Genomic DNA, 15047 nt, shown 5'->3' on the forward strand with positions numbered 1-15047 from the left:
GTAAATTCCGGATGGACTTCAAAGACACTTAATCATTAATCTTACAGTTCAATCATTTAGTTTTAAACATTGCCCACCAACATCTACTCAGTTTACTTAAATAATACATGGCTTGTTTTACACATAAATAACTAACACTGGCATTATATTCATGTTGTATAGCCAGAAGGGAACTGGCTCCCCCAGCTGAGCCTGGTTTCTTCCAAGGATTTTTTTTTTTCACAATTAACTAACATCTTATGGAGTTTTGGGTTCCTTGCCACAGCAGCCTTTGGCTTGCTTACTGGGGGCCTAAAGACAAATAATTTTTAGAGCATGATTTTCAATCACATTTTTCATTTAAAATGAGGACTTTAAGACATTACAGACATTACAGCATCATTTTCTGTTACAGCATCATTTTCTATAAAGCTGCATTGGAACAAAGCATGTTGTGAAAAGCACTATACAAATAAAAATGACTTTATATGACTTGACTTGACCTGACGACTTGACAGGCAATAGATTTTTAACCTGTAGGCAAACTGACCAAGATCTAACACTATAGAACATCATACAAGATGAAAGCCCTGTCTCGTCCGGCATCCCTGTCCGGTTCAGGCTGGTGGGACATCATTTATCCCGTATGGAACATTCTTAAAGTTGAAGAGTGAATGTCTGAGCTTGATCCAGCCCTGGATCAGAAAGCATAAGAGAGGCAGGTGACAGGCAAACACGCTCCACAAATGCCACCAGGGCTGCAGGAGCCGAATCATCTCTGGAGGCAGAATTGGCTCATCCAAGCACTGCAGAGCGGCAAGGCTTTAATACATATTATTCACAAAGAGCATGATTGATAATGCAAATGTGTCCAGCTGCTACGGTTGGCAGGCAGAGCGGGTTAGCAGCACTGCTCCCGGTGTTTCACCTCGAATCTCAGAGCCGCAGTAGATCCGTGTCCCCTGACACTGCAGCAACGTGTGGGAAGACCTCTGTCTTCTGTTGATGCTTTCTCACAGACACTTGTTTGTGTCCTTACTTACAATCAGTGATCCGTATGGTACTGAGAGGTCCACTGGGAAAATGGGATGTGCGATGGCTTTGTTTTTGTCTATCAAAATGCCCATCAGTAAAACAGGATAGATCTGAGTATGCCAGAAAACTGAATGCCATGCTTAGTGGGACAGCACCCCCTTGTGAACACTCTTCTAAAACCAAAACTGGCATGAGCTGAAATAAAGGAACTGTAATACGGTTCTGTGGGCAATGCAGTTTTCTTTTAGATTCTCGTTCTCCACTGATTTCTTGTTGGAAACTTTATTTCAAATAATACCAAAACAAGACCAAAACAGGCAAGAGACTGTAAACAAAAAAAAACAAAAAAATCTTATGTGCACTCATGGCAAATGTTAAAAAGATCTCATAAATTCTATTGGAATTTTGTGGTCAGTTGTTTTCTTTGTTGAACTTTGACTCATAATAAATTAATTTAACAAAATTACAAATAAATGTGTAATATCTACCTTATTTCATATCTACTGAAGTTAAATACCAGATAAACAGTGGCAGTGCAAGCTACATAGAGATTTCTATAGAAAAGGTTTACAACCACTCCAGTCTTGAGTCAATCAAAGGTCACCCCCCAACATATTTTTTTAAAACTGTCATCATTTAATCTATCATCATTTATTGCTGTTCCAAACCCAAACTGACTCCTTCCAAAAACACAAAAAGAGAGAGAGTGCAGAATGTTAGCATCAGTCGGCTTTCATTTTCATTGCATCTTTTTTCCATTCAATGAAAGTGAATGGTGACTGAGGATAACATTCTCCTTTAGCGTTCCATGGAAGAAAGTAAATTGTATGGGCTTGAAACAGCATGAGGGTGAGTAAATAATTACAGAATTTTCATTTTTCTAGTGTGTCATACTTTAAAAGTCTGCTTTGGTTTGTTCAGTGGTTCTCAAGCAGGATGACTGAAATTGCAATAAAAAAAGATAAAAACTGCGCATTTGTTTTGGCTCAGTTATCAGTGAAAATAACATAAATGTGAAATTGAACCTTAAATTAAAAAGGTAATGATAAATTGCTTACTTTTACTGCTTCTCTGCCTTCTTAAAGAAATGTGACTATAAAAAGAGAAAACATATAAGGTAACTTGAATAAGTAAAACAATCTGCTTGATCAAAGTATCATGTTCAGGGAACAGTAAATGTAATTCAGAAACTCACATGTTGTCCTTTTAGAGTTATACTGTAGAAATCTGTCTCCAGTTGATGGCCTGCTCCTCTGCACTCATTTTCAGATGCAGCTTCACAGAAATAAACACATGAATATTTTTAAAGTCACAGTATATGCATTGTTTTAAAATAAAGTATAAATCAATGCACATACTGCACAAAATTAAGACAAAAACTACTTGGACACTTCATAGTTGTCATCTATGGGCCTGTTGCCTACAAGAAATAGCAAAAATTACTCAACTGAAGTTAGTTCTGAGAAAAGGTCTTGCATTATTTGTTTGCAGAAGCCATTTGCTAATATAATACCACAACATTCATACCTTTTACAGTAAGTGTGGCATAAGTGTCCGAATACTTTTGGGGCCATTGTATAGTCAGATAATTTGCAAAAAGTGAATTGCATTGTGGTAATATGGCTCCTCAAAGACATCAACTGTATATACTGCTACCAAGTTTCACAGTTTCTACAGGGAGACTAAAGTTCTTGTGTATACAAATTCTCTATACTTCTCACTCAACAGTTCCCCAGAGATAAAAAAGCTACATTGCCACAGATATGGAGAAGACAGCCAAAGAGATAAAGTAACCACAGCAAGGAAAAGTTCTTTGCTTTTTTGGCAGGGCACTTGCTTGGCATGTGATGAACGATGCTGATTTTATCTGATGGAGAGGAAAGAGGCATGTTGCTTGCATACACTGGTACCTGATGTCGTAATCTTTGCATTGAGGAATTTATCATGCTGATCAACTAGATGTTTTCTCAAGTAGTAGGGCTCTATTTTAGATTTGATTAGTTATTGCGCAGAATATAAAATTCAGTTGTGCTCAAACGTTTGCATACCCTGGCAGAAATTGTGAATTAAAGGTTAATTTCCCACACCTGCGACTTTTAAAATTGCAATTAGTGTCTGTGTATGAGTTTGTTAGCTCTCACGTGGATGCACTGAGCAGGCTAGATACTGAGCCATGGGGAGCAGAAAAGAACTGTCAAAAGACCTGCGTAACAAGGTAATGGAACTTTATAAAGATGGAAAAGGATATAAAAAGATATCCAAAGCCTTGAAAATGCCAGTCAGTACTGTTCAATCACTTATTAAGAAGTGGAAAATTCGGGGATCTCTTGATACCAAGCCAAGGTCAGGTAGACGAAGAAAGATTTCAGCCACAACTGCCAGAAGAATTGTTCGGGATACAAAGAAAAACCCACAGGTAACCTCAGGAGAAATACAGGCTGCTCTGGAAAAAGACGGTGTGGTTGTTTCAAGGAGCACAATATGACGATACTTGAACAAAAATGAGCTACATTTTCGAGTTGCCAGAAAGAAGCCTTTATTGTGCCAGTGCCACAAAAAAAACTGTTACAATATGCCCGACAACACCTTGACACGCCTCACAGCTTCTGGCACACTATAATTTGGAGTGACGAGACCACTGTGAAGCATGGTGGTGGCTCACTGATGTTTTGGGGGGGGGGTGTGAGCTTTAAAGGCACGGGGAATCTTGTGAAAATTGATGGCAAGATGAATGCAGCATGTTATCAGAAAATATTGGCAGACAATTTACATTCTTCTGCACGAAAGCTGCGCATGGGACGCTCTTGGACTTTCCAGGACGACAAGGACCCTTAACACAAGGCCAAGTTGACCCTCAAGTGGTTACAGCAGAAAAAGGTGAAGGTTCTGGAGTGGCCATCACAGTCTCCTGACCTTAATATCATCGAGCCACTCTGGGGAGATCTCAAACGTGTGGTTCATGCAAGACAGCCAAAGACTCTGCATGACTTGGAAGCATTTTACAAAGACGAATGGGCAGCTATACCACCTGCAAAAATGTGGGGCCTCATAGACAACTATTACAAAAGACTGCACGCTGTCATTGATGCTAAAGGGGGCAATACACAGTATTAAGAACAAAGGGTATGCAGACTTTTGAACAGGGGTCATTTAATTTTTTCTTTGTTGCCATGTTTTGTTTTATGATTGTGCCATACTGTTATAAACTACAGCTTAATATGAATCCCATAAGAAATAAAAGAAATGTGTTTGGCCTGCTCACTCATGTTTTCTTTAAAAATGGTAAATATATGACCAATTCTCCAAGGGTATGCAAACTTTTGAGCACAACTGTACAAGCAGTATTTTTATTCAGAGAAAAAGTATTTTGATGCAATTGATACAAATCAGAACTTTACAGTCAGATCTCTTTGTAAATATGTGGAAATATCAAATAAATTCTGGGGCCTTTGTAACTTCATATACTTATTAATTAGTGATTTATCCAAATAAGTTTAAGGAACAGATAAAAAATAAACCTACCATAAACACTTTCATCATCCTCTCTGTTGTTGACAATACTCGCCCTCAGCTGCTGTATTTTCTCCTGAGGAAAACAAACCATTGAACATGCTTTACATTAAAATGCATCACATTTAGAAATTGTTTTTCATATATATATATATTCAGTTCAACCTTCAATATTTTTTCATAATGTCAGACACTTTTTCAGGATATGAGGATTCAAACATAATATTTTATGTACGGTTACAACAAAGAAATATATTACAAAAAGCTTCATAGAAAAGATGCTTTACTGTTTTGTTAAACCATATACCAAATAAACAAAGAGAGTAAAATAATGGATAAGAAATAAGAATAAATGAAGCATTAAACAAAATATAACTCATCCACTATTTCTGTATTTCACATGGTATTTGCAGATTGTTTACATTATGCCACAATGACACTCTGCTGCAGTTTTTTGTTGCTGCCTGGAATTTTTCACATCCAAATTTAAAAGCTCACCTTAAACACATATAGTGGACTAACTGAAAAAAATTGGTCTCATTTTACAAAAAAAAAAAAAAAAAAAAAAGATTCCAATAATTAATAAATATGGTATTTGTTTATAATGTTATGATGAACATTTATTTTATTTATTTTTTATTAACTTTGAAAGCATGTAATTTTGGTTCTGTTTACTCTACATCCATGCAAAAAGTCTTATTTCATTCCACTGATGGCAGCGGGTACTAGAAAAAAAAATATTTTTCCTCTCATCACAGGGGTGCCCAAACTTTTTTTAATATAAGATCTACTTTTTCCTTATATAGGAAAAAGTAGATCTTATATACTTCATCGCAGTCTACTCATGTCAGTTTGGAACTCTGATATTGAAAAACAGGCCATGGAGAAAAAACTAAACTTTGCAATAGATATATCATAACGATAACTGATTTACACCAATACAGGGAAGCAACATACCGTCAACATACACTCACTTAACACTTTATTAGGAACACTATTGTCCTAATGAAGTGCCCGACAGGGTCTTTTGCTGTTGTAGCCTATCCGCCTCAAGGTTTGACATGTTGTGCATTCTGAGATGCTATTCTGCTCACTACAATTGTACAGAGTGGTTACATGAGTTACCATAGCCTTTCTTTCAGCTCAGTCCAGCTGTCTATTCTCCACTGACCTCTCTCATCAACAAGGCATTTCCGTCCACAGAAATGCTGCTCACTGGATGTTTTTTTTGTTTTTGGCACCATTATGAGTAAACTCTAGAGACTGTTGTGAGTGAAAATCCCAGGAGATCAGCAGTTACAGAAATACTCAAACCAGCCCGTCTGGCACCAACAATCACGCCATGGTCGAAATCAATGAGATCAATTTTTTGTGAACATTAACTGAAGCTCCTTACCCATATCTGCATGATTTTATGCATTGAACTGCTACCACACAATTGGCTGATTAGATAATCGCATGAATAAGTAGGTATTACAGGTGTTCCTAATAAAGTGCTCAGTGAGTGTATAATTTTCTCCATCTTAAATGAAAATTTACAGTACATTAATGTGAGCACTGTCACTGAGAAGCGGTGGCTAGCTTTTCATAATCAGGGCAGTAGCAGCTGAATGCAAGTCTCATGCAGTCCACAAGGTGTTCATCTGCCAGATCTGTACTTACACTTCATTATTTTCATGTGAGAAAATGCTGACTTGCATATATATAGGCTGATCTAAATAATGTAGACAGGTAAAAGGCACATCTTCTTATATTAGAATACTTTTCCAACAGAAGCTCCCAGAACTCCCTTTTGTTCACAGATGATGCCCTGGCCTTCATCTCAAGGTCATTTTGCAGTTTTAGAATTTAATTCAAGGATGTTGTGTCCAAATGAAAGAGCGTTCCTACATTGCAGGTAATTTCATCCACATCTAACTCTGGGCAAAATGGGAAGCACATGTAAGAAGCAACAGGCTCAAGTAATAAGTCTTTGAAATGCGTGCCGAACTCGGATGAGAGGTTTTGAACTTGATCCATGTAACATGAGCTGTCGACCTGTGATGAGTCTTTTCCCTAACGCTCAAGCTCTGAGAGTAAAATATTAAAGTGCAGCAGATCTTGATGTTGAGGCTCAGTTGAGACCAGCTGTAGTTTTCTTTTGAAAGTGTTAACACTGCTTATTATGTCAGTGACATTTCTGATTTGTCCCTGCAACTCGACATTTAGTTCATTAGGTAGTTCAGTCAGGTCTCTGAGGAATGCCAAATCCAGAAGCCACTGATCATCTGCTAATTGAGCATATTCAGCGTGTTTAGAGGACTTCAGAAACTCTTTGATTTTAGTCAAAAGCTCTCTGAACCTCACCAAAAACACATGCAGTAATGTCCTTTACCAGTTCATCCTCGATATCTTTTTCCATCGCTTCATATCTCCTTGTGGCAGTGTTTGAGAACTGAACATTTTTTATTGCAGCAACCAGCTTTTTTTGGTTTTAAAATCTCCAAAGAGTGAATCTGCCACCGCAGCAAAGGCCTCTTTGACAACCTTTCCATCACCGAATGATTTTTTGTGTTTAGCCAAGAAACGGGATGATGCGATGGTCGCTGCTTTCCATTTAGTAACAGTCGAAAATTGACTGTTGTGCTGCTAGCTGTGACTTTAGCTCCTTTACCTTTCTTTTCCGTAGCTCACTTTTAAAATCCCAGGAGATCAGCAGTTACAGAAATACTCAAACCAGCCCATCTGGCACCAACAATCATCCATGTGATAATCTAATCAGCCAATCATGAGGCAGCAGTGCAGTGTATAAAATCACACAGATACATGTCAGGAGCTTCAGTTAATGTCAACCATCAGAATGGGGAAAACATTTTATTTCAGTGATTTGGACCGTGGCTTGATTGTTGTTGCCAGACGGGCTGGTTAGAGTATTTCTGTAACTGCTGATCTCCTGGGATTTTCACACACAACAGTCTCTAGAATTTATTCTGAATGGTGCCAAAAACAAAAAACATCCACTGAGTGGCAGTTATGTGGATGGAAATGGATGAGAGAGGTCAATGGAGAATGGCCAGACTGGTTCAAACTGACATAGTCTATGGTAACTCAGATAACTGCTCTGTACAATTGTGGTGAGAAGAATAGCATCTCAGAATGCTATTCTGAGATGCAGGTTGGTGCAGTTTTGGCAGCCATGGGGTGGTTTTAATGTTGTGGGGTTTTAGGGGAAGTTTGAGTGGGGTTTTAGGGGAAGGTTGTTCCTTCAGCTGAGAGGGTTAAAATCATTCTTTTGTTCTGGAAGACAGTTGACACTCAACAGAGCAGCTTTTATGGACTCTTTTCAGGTCTCTTCAGCTCATTTATGCCCGGTTTTGGTAAACTTTTGGGCGTCAGCAGGGACAAGTCTTTAATTTATGATGCTGAGGAATTTCGGGGGCCTCTCTGTATAATTTCTCTTACTCTTCTTCTGTTTCTGAGCTCCTCAGATCTTACACTGGGCAGAAAATAAAATTATTACAATGTGTAGGAAATTGACCCTTTAGGGTACGTTTACATGACAACGATGTACTAAAAACGGAAACGTTTTTCCTTTGAGTTTTTGAAAAGTTTTGCATACAGAAACATTGTCAAAATGATCCCCTAATGATTAGAAAATGACTGTATTATGCATGCCAGACCGGTAGTTGGCGATGTCACTTTGTAAAGAAACACTATGCGCCTGCGCACATAAGCATTCTTCCACAGAGCGGTGAATACAAACAATGAAGATGGCGAAAGCGTCGAGCAATTTTTTCTGGACAGACGATGAGGTTGCTTTATTACTACAATTATTTTGCTGGAGAAGCGTCAATAAACTCAAAACCTTGAGCAGCACAAACACAGTCCTGTAGTCCACCACTGTAGTTTTGAATGTCTTGCGCATTGTTTTGAAGAACTCACGCGCATGCCTATAGACTGGACTCTCAAGATTATTCAATAAACTCTGCTCATTTTTTACCATCACTTCGTCTCCTGCCTTCTTCTGTATTCCCCCTGCTGACTCTTTGGCTGGTAGGAGAGTAAGTTAACATAAGCTGTTGATGTTGACTGGTTTTGGATATCAGACAGAACTCTGATATATGGATATCTTCTGATGGAGAGAGAGGTCTTGTGTACACTGGATCTAACATGCATTTTCACTGCCTCATGTTTTCATATTCTTAGCATATCATTGAATACTGTACATGGCATCAGATCTCTGTCTATAAGCTATATACATAAGCGGTGGGTGAATGAATTGCAGGGCAAAGGTACATCAAATAAAATTAAGTAAATATTAACATAAAATACAAATACATTTTTCCCATCTGAATCCATACATTAATTTCAAGATTTTCAAATTGTTGGTTCTGCCTACTGTACAATATTCACACTCCATACAAAACACTCCAAATGAATAAATTGTTGATAATTGTTATTTGCACAGACACCAGTATTCATATTGATAATTATACATCTCAAATTGATGCCTATCAATGCATAATTCTTTCTATAACACGTAATACGCGTACGCATTCAAAAGTTTGCGTTTTCAGGCCCCAAAACGCCGATGTCGTGTAAACGAACAGCCAAAACACATAAAAAGTTTTCCGTTTTTAGTTGAAAACATTGTTGTGTAAACGGCCCCTTAATATTTTTGACAAACCATCTTGTGATTTACTGACAAGGATAACGTCATCTACTGGTAGATTGCGATCTACCTGTTGGGCACTGCTGCTCTATCACCTTCCACAGATCTGAAATGTAGGTGGTGCTCTAAGACACTCCCACCATAAACATAAAGCCTATTTTGGATCAGATACATGTTCCCCACTATTTCATCAAATATCTCGGTCTCTGAGTGAACTAGAAGCTCAATCTATGTGTCATTTGAAAGCTGAAATATAACTATAGTTGACAACATATTTGTTTATCATGATTTTTCTGAGGACTGCAAATTTTGCTCTGGACATCTGAGATATAACACTGGATTATTTTACCAAGCATGCTCACAGACAAGTCTTTTTTTTTTTTTTTTTTTTTCTTTTAAAGAAAATAGCCTAAGGTAAGAGTGATCAGTTGATCGGAGCAGATGAGACGTTTGCCTTTGTTGTTTTAAAGAGATCATATTTCATTTCATGATTCTTTTTATAATCATTCATACTATTGTGTTAGGACAAACAATTTCGTTTGATATGTGACTTGTCTATTTAAATGCTATGTAAAATTCATATTTCTACATTGTCACCTCAAGGTGGCGCTCATTTGCGACACTGAGGTTTTTCATGCTTTATTTTTGTTTTTTTACATAACATAAATGCAAAATTGATTGTATTCTATGAACAGTTCAGATTCTAAGCTTTCAAATGGTACCATTCAGTATGAGTGACATATGTATCAGGGGACTTTTACAATTTAAGCATAAAATTATCGCACACGTCTGACCCCGCCCACGAGGTTAATATGTTCCCTTGAAGTTAAATAACTGATAAATGGGGTGGGGGTAGCTTAATGGTTCATGTTTTTTGGGTGCTAAAATCACAATCCTGCTTTGTCACTATAGTGCCCTTGACAAGGCATTTAAACTCAAGTAGCTCAGAGTGGGCTGTCCCTACACTTAGCTTGCTGTAATCATCCTGCATTAAAAGCATTGGCTTAATGGCAAGTACAATCAAATCTATGAGCCATATAAGTACAATATAGCAGGTATGCAGTACCCGCACATTAGTTCTACTGTGCTAAAGTTGTCAGCAGTTAACAGCTGAACGTAATTTTCATGTAATGTGTCACTATATATCTTTGTACATATGCATTTACAAATAGCGAAGAGAGGTTATTTTAAAGATTGAGTAGAGCATTAAAGAATAAAAATTCTGGAGCAGTACAGGTTGTCATGAAATATGATAATGGGGAAAAAACATAAATGACTTTGTAGTAAAAATTTAGTACTTTAGTGCAGTTTGATACCTTGTGTAAGGATTGTATGCTGTCCATTCCTCTCTGAAACCTCTGCCATTCATTGAATCTGTCCAGAGCATCGTCTATACTGAGAGAGCCTGTCTTCACCTGCTCCTGCAGTTTGATCAGCTCGTCCAGTCCAGGAGGCTGACTGGGCATGAATGTGTCATAAGTGGAGGAGATGCTGTCCCTAGCCTTCGCTGTCACCATGGAGACCGTAAAGCAATAAATATTGTTAGTTATTATTTTTCAAGTCCACCAAGTTTGCTTACAAAGTGTACAACACTAAAACTGTTTTATTTAAAGATAGTGTTGCTGTGTTAAAAATTCTTCATTTAATATTTGTATTTATTTAAAAAAAAATCAGATTCTGATTTGTCAATTGCTGTCAAATATTTTTGTATCATGAGCGCTAAACTGTATAATTGCGTGTTGTCCCAGGAAACCAATTTCCTAAAAACAGTAACTGTACTAGTTTTGATGTCTCTTGTATTACTCTGCAGTCCTTTTCTTCTCACATAATAAAATTGAAATTCAAATCAGATTTTCATGTCCATTTATTTATTTGGTCAGTAGTCATGTAATAAATGGGATAATGTAAAGTCAGCCAGTCATTATCCCAAAATAAACCCTTTCAGGGGTATTTAAGGTCAGATCACCTTGTCTGGTGATGGTACCCTTACATACAGTATATCCATACAGAAATGATCCAATATAATCTATCAAATCTCACCTTGTCGGGCTGGAAGAGAGTATAGTGTTTCAGCATCTCCTTGGGACATTTTCTTCTGGAATACTGTTTAGAAAAAATGCACAAATTAAGCATGGCATCATCAAGCATATCATTGCAGTAAATTGCATAATACACCAGCATGCCCTTACACTGCAGAATGAGACTGCATTACCCTGCTATGTCCACTAGATGGAGACATGTATTTAAAAACATACTGTACTGAACAAGCCCTTAGTTTATCACACGTCACAATCGGACCTGATTTCTTTCTTTCAAGAAATGCGACATGACAATATTGGAAAATAAGTAAATGTTTAATTCTAGGCTTTCAGCTGCACAGCCCTCATTTCAGTAAATAAACAGTGAAAAGAGTGAGAAATAACTCAATGGAGATCAATGAGAGCTGGCGAATGGAATGAAAGAGACCGTAAGTGATGTAATTGATTGGCTTTTAAGTGCTTTACATTAAAGTATATGCTGCAAGCTTTTTGTCGAGCAAAACGTCATTGTGTCCCACTGTCGTATTATGATAGAGAACCTTCATTTACATAAGCCTTGTTTTCTTCATTTACATACATTCCTAACAGCCTAAACCAGCCAGAGACCATTGGCTGCATCACTCTAGTTGTTTAGAATGGACTTCAAATTAAAAATACTAGAAAATTATTAAGTGATATAATAATATACTACCAGTTACAGCCTATACCAGTCAGACAGCAAATTACACTTTACTGACCACTGCCTGCATCTCTCCAGTCAATTTAGGATAGACTTCACAGACTACAAACAATTATCCTAAAATTTTTATCTTTATTCTTACTGTTTAAACATTATATTGAAAAATGTAATAATTGGGACTATTATTACATTTATAATAATAGTCCCAGTGGATGTGTGGATGCTCCACACTTCCGCTTAGTTGTTGTTATCAGCTAGACTAACGTTACTGGTGATGGTGAGCAGTGGAGGATCCGGATTATTATGCGCTGTTATAGGGTGTTATAACAACTACAGCTGGCTTAAAGACTACTGTAAAATGAATGTCACAGCTAGACTAACGTTACTGGTGATGGTGAGCAGTGGAGGATCCGGATTATTATGCGCTGTTATAGGGTGTTATAACAACTACAGCTGGCTTAAAGACTACTGTAAAATGAATGTCACAACAATAAACCCCACAAAAGCTGCCAATGCTGAAACATTCCAATTCGAACCAGATTTAATAATAATGGGACTAAAAACTGGCCCTGGAATTTCTGTCCCAGAGCGGCCCACCAAACCCGGGCTGCAACACACCACACCATAACACACCAGCTGATTGGTTTCATTTTCCGGCTCAATTTCAAATTTTTGTGTTGAAAAAAAGACATTTCTATTGACTGCTAGTCATGACAACAGGCCCCACCAGTGCAAAAATGGTCATCATTTTTTTTAAACATATAAAACTACTGTAAATGTGATGAGTGGATCTTTTAGAGAAAGCAGTAAAAATGTATAGCTTTATAGATAAGACAAATAACATGTCCGAAAAGTTTTTTTTTTTTTTTTTTTTTTTTTTCCAACATACAGATGTTAGGTTAAAATGTACATGAAAGTACAACGGAAAATGTGTATTTTAGGTGCTGTGACAGGTCAGCATTTCTTCAAAGTTTTTAAAGATCTTAAATCACCTTTCAACTTTTTTCTAGAAGTGCAAATAAACTATCGTCTTAGTTAATATGAGGTTGTAGAAACAACAAGTATAATAATAATATATTATATATGTATTTATAGCTATACAAGATCATAAAATGTGGTTTAAAATAGTTAGTGTCACACAGCAGGACACTGATGACAATGCTTAAAACTTCATGTTAATTACTCACACAACTATGTGTAAATGTTTATTTTAAAATATCAGTGAAAACAAATTTGACCAGAATATGTACATATGCAAATATAAATATATATAAAAATATAAAAATAAACATACCTCTTAAAGTGTAGATCTTTGCAGATATTTTGCAGATTAATTGCTCATATTTTCCCTCTATGTGAGTTTGTTGCATCTTTATATCTGCGGTGTTTTAATTCCTTCCCCAGATTATTCTTGAGAAAAAGTGAAAAGCCCAATGCTTTGACAAGCGCTGTTTCTGCTATCCTTTAAACAAAGTAAGCCTCAAAGTCTCAAATAGCTGCAAAGTAATATTTTTCATGGCTTATTTTCTGCATGTTTATCCACCTTTTTCCTGACTTCTCCATGGGCTGCGCCATTGCAGCGAGAGAATTCCTCTCGGATGCTCCACACTTCCGCTTAGTTGTTGTTATCAGCTAGACTAACGTTACTGGTGATGGTGAGCAGTGGAGGATCCGGATTATTATGCGCTGTTATAGGGTGTTATAACAACTACAGCTGGCTTAAAGACTACTGTAAAATGAATGTCACAACAATAAACCCCACAAAAGCTGCCAATGCTGAAACATTCCAATTCGAACCAGATTTAATAATCAGAGGTTGCATTAAACTAATTCTCCATCACTTGCCTACTGTCCGTAATTTTGGAAGATAACAAATATGAAAAACATTTAAACCAAGCCTTTGTTTTATTTATCATCTTTACAAGGTTCATATCTCATGACGCGCTGTGAGTGTATGTGAATGAGGGAGAGACCAAGTTGTTCTCGGCAGAGTGCGTGAGAAGGCGGCACTTGTTAATGCAGAAATAATGCAAAGGTACATGCCTCTAATCTGAAGATTTTTAAATGGAACCAATTAGGACTATGCGTCCTCTTTTCATGGATGTTTCCTCTTTTTTCGAACCTTAAAAAGCGACCAGTCGGGATTTCTAGATTCCCTATATGTCCGCGATTTGGGTGTTTTCATATTGAACTGCTCAACAAAAAACGTAATTAAATCTAGCGCATCATATACGTGAATTCTCTCTCTCTCTCTGCATGCTGTATGTCTTTCTCTCTCTCTTTCACAAGCACACACTTACAGGGTGCGTGCAGAGAGCGCTAGAGCCCAGTAACTTTACCATGTAAATGTGTATGAATGTGTACTTATCTATTCAGGGATTGCCGTGAAACCGAATGTGCACACGCGGCCTTTAATGAGACAGATTTACATTAAGTAAACACAGACTGTTCACTTGTTTTTGACTGTTGTTAGTGATTGTTTCAGTACTTGGTAATGGGACTAAGCTGCGAAGCAGAAGTCTGTAGCATCCACATTGGGAGAACATGCTAAGCATAATGGGTAATTTCGCTGCCTGTGAAAAAGGTGGATAGGGGACAGCATTGTTCAGCAAGCCGCGCTTCAGCTACCAGAAATCCTTTGCAGTATGAATAAATTATGCAAATGAATATGTACTGCACATAGATTTACTGTTTGCATATTTTATATACGCTGCTGTTATTGTATTTGCTGTAACTTGCAGTTATTTGTCATTTAGTGATTATTCAGAGTACGGAATTAATGCGCACATACGGATATGCGCTCCGATGTGCAAATGATTTCAAAATAAATGCTAGCCATTACATTATTTCAAAATAGAAGCCATTGTATTGGCTAGTCTTGCAGAGTTTATTAAATGTTCGCTTGTTTTGAGGTCCACGCAGGCATATTGAAGACCAGGGCAGCCGCCTATATCGCCTGTAAGATGGGCAGGTACTTGCGCAGCAGTGGGCCAGCCCAAATTACCCAGCGGCCCACCGGGAATACGCCCGGTGCTCCCTATGGCCAGTCCGCCCCTGGGACTAGCATCCCCAACTGAGTCCGATTCCTCCCATGGTTTTTATTCTACACATCTTAAAGGGATAGTTCACCCAAAAATAACAATTCATTCATTAT

General features: G+C 37.5%; 1 pseudogene; it reads right to left on the bottom strand.

Annotated features, from left to right (window-relative positions):
- LOC127449895 (B-cell scaffold protein with ankyrin repeats-like) overlaps nucleotides 1-15047 on the bottom strand; it is a 104238-nt pseudogene that overhangs the window by 7321 nt on the left and 81870 nt on the right.

This window comes from Myxocyprinus asiaticus, chromosome 2, assembly GCF_019703515.2.
Source record: "Myxocyprinus asiaticus isolate MX2 ecotype Aquarium Trade chromosome 2, UBuf_Myxa_2, whole genome shotgun sequence".
Lineage (NCBI taxonomy): Eukaryota > Metazoa > Chordata > Actinopteri > Cypriniformes > Catostomidae > Myxocyprinus > Myxocyprinus asiaticus.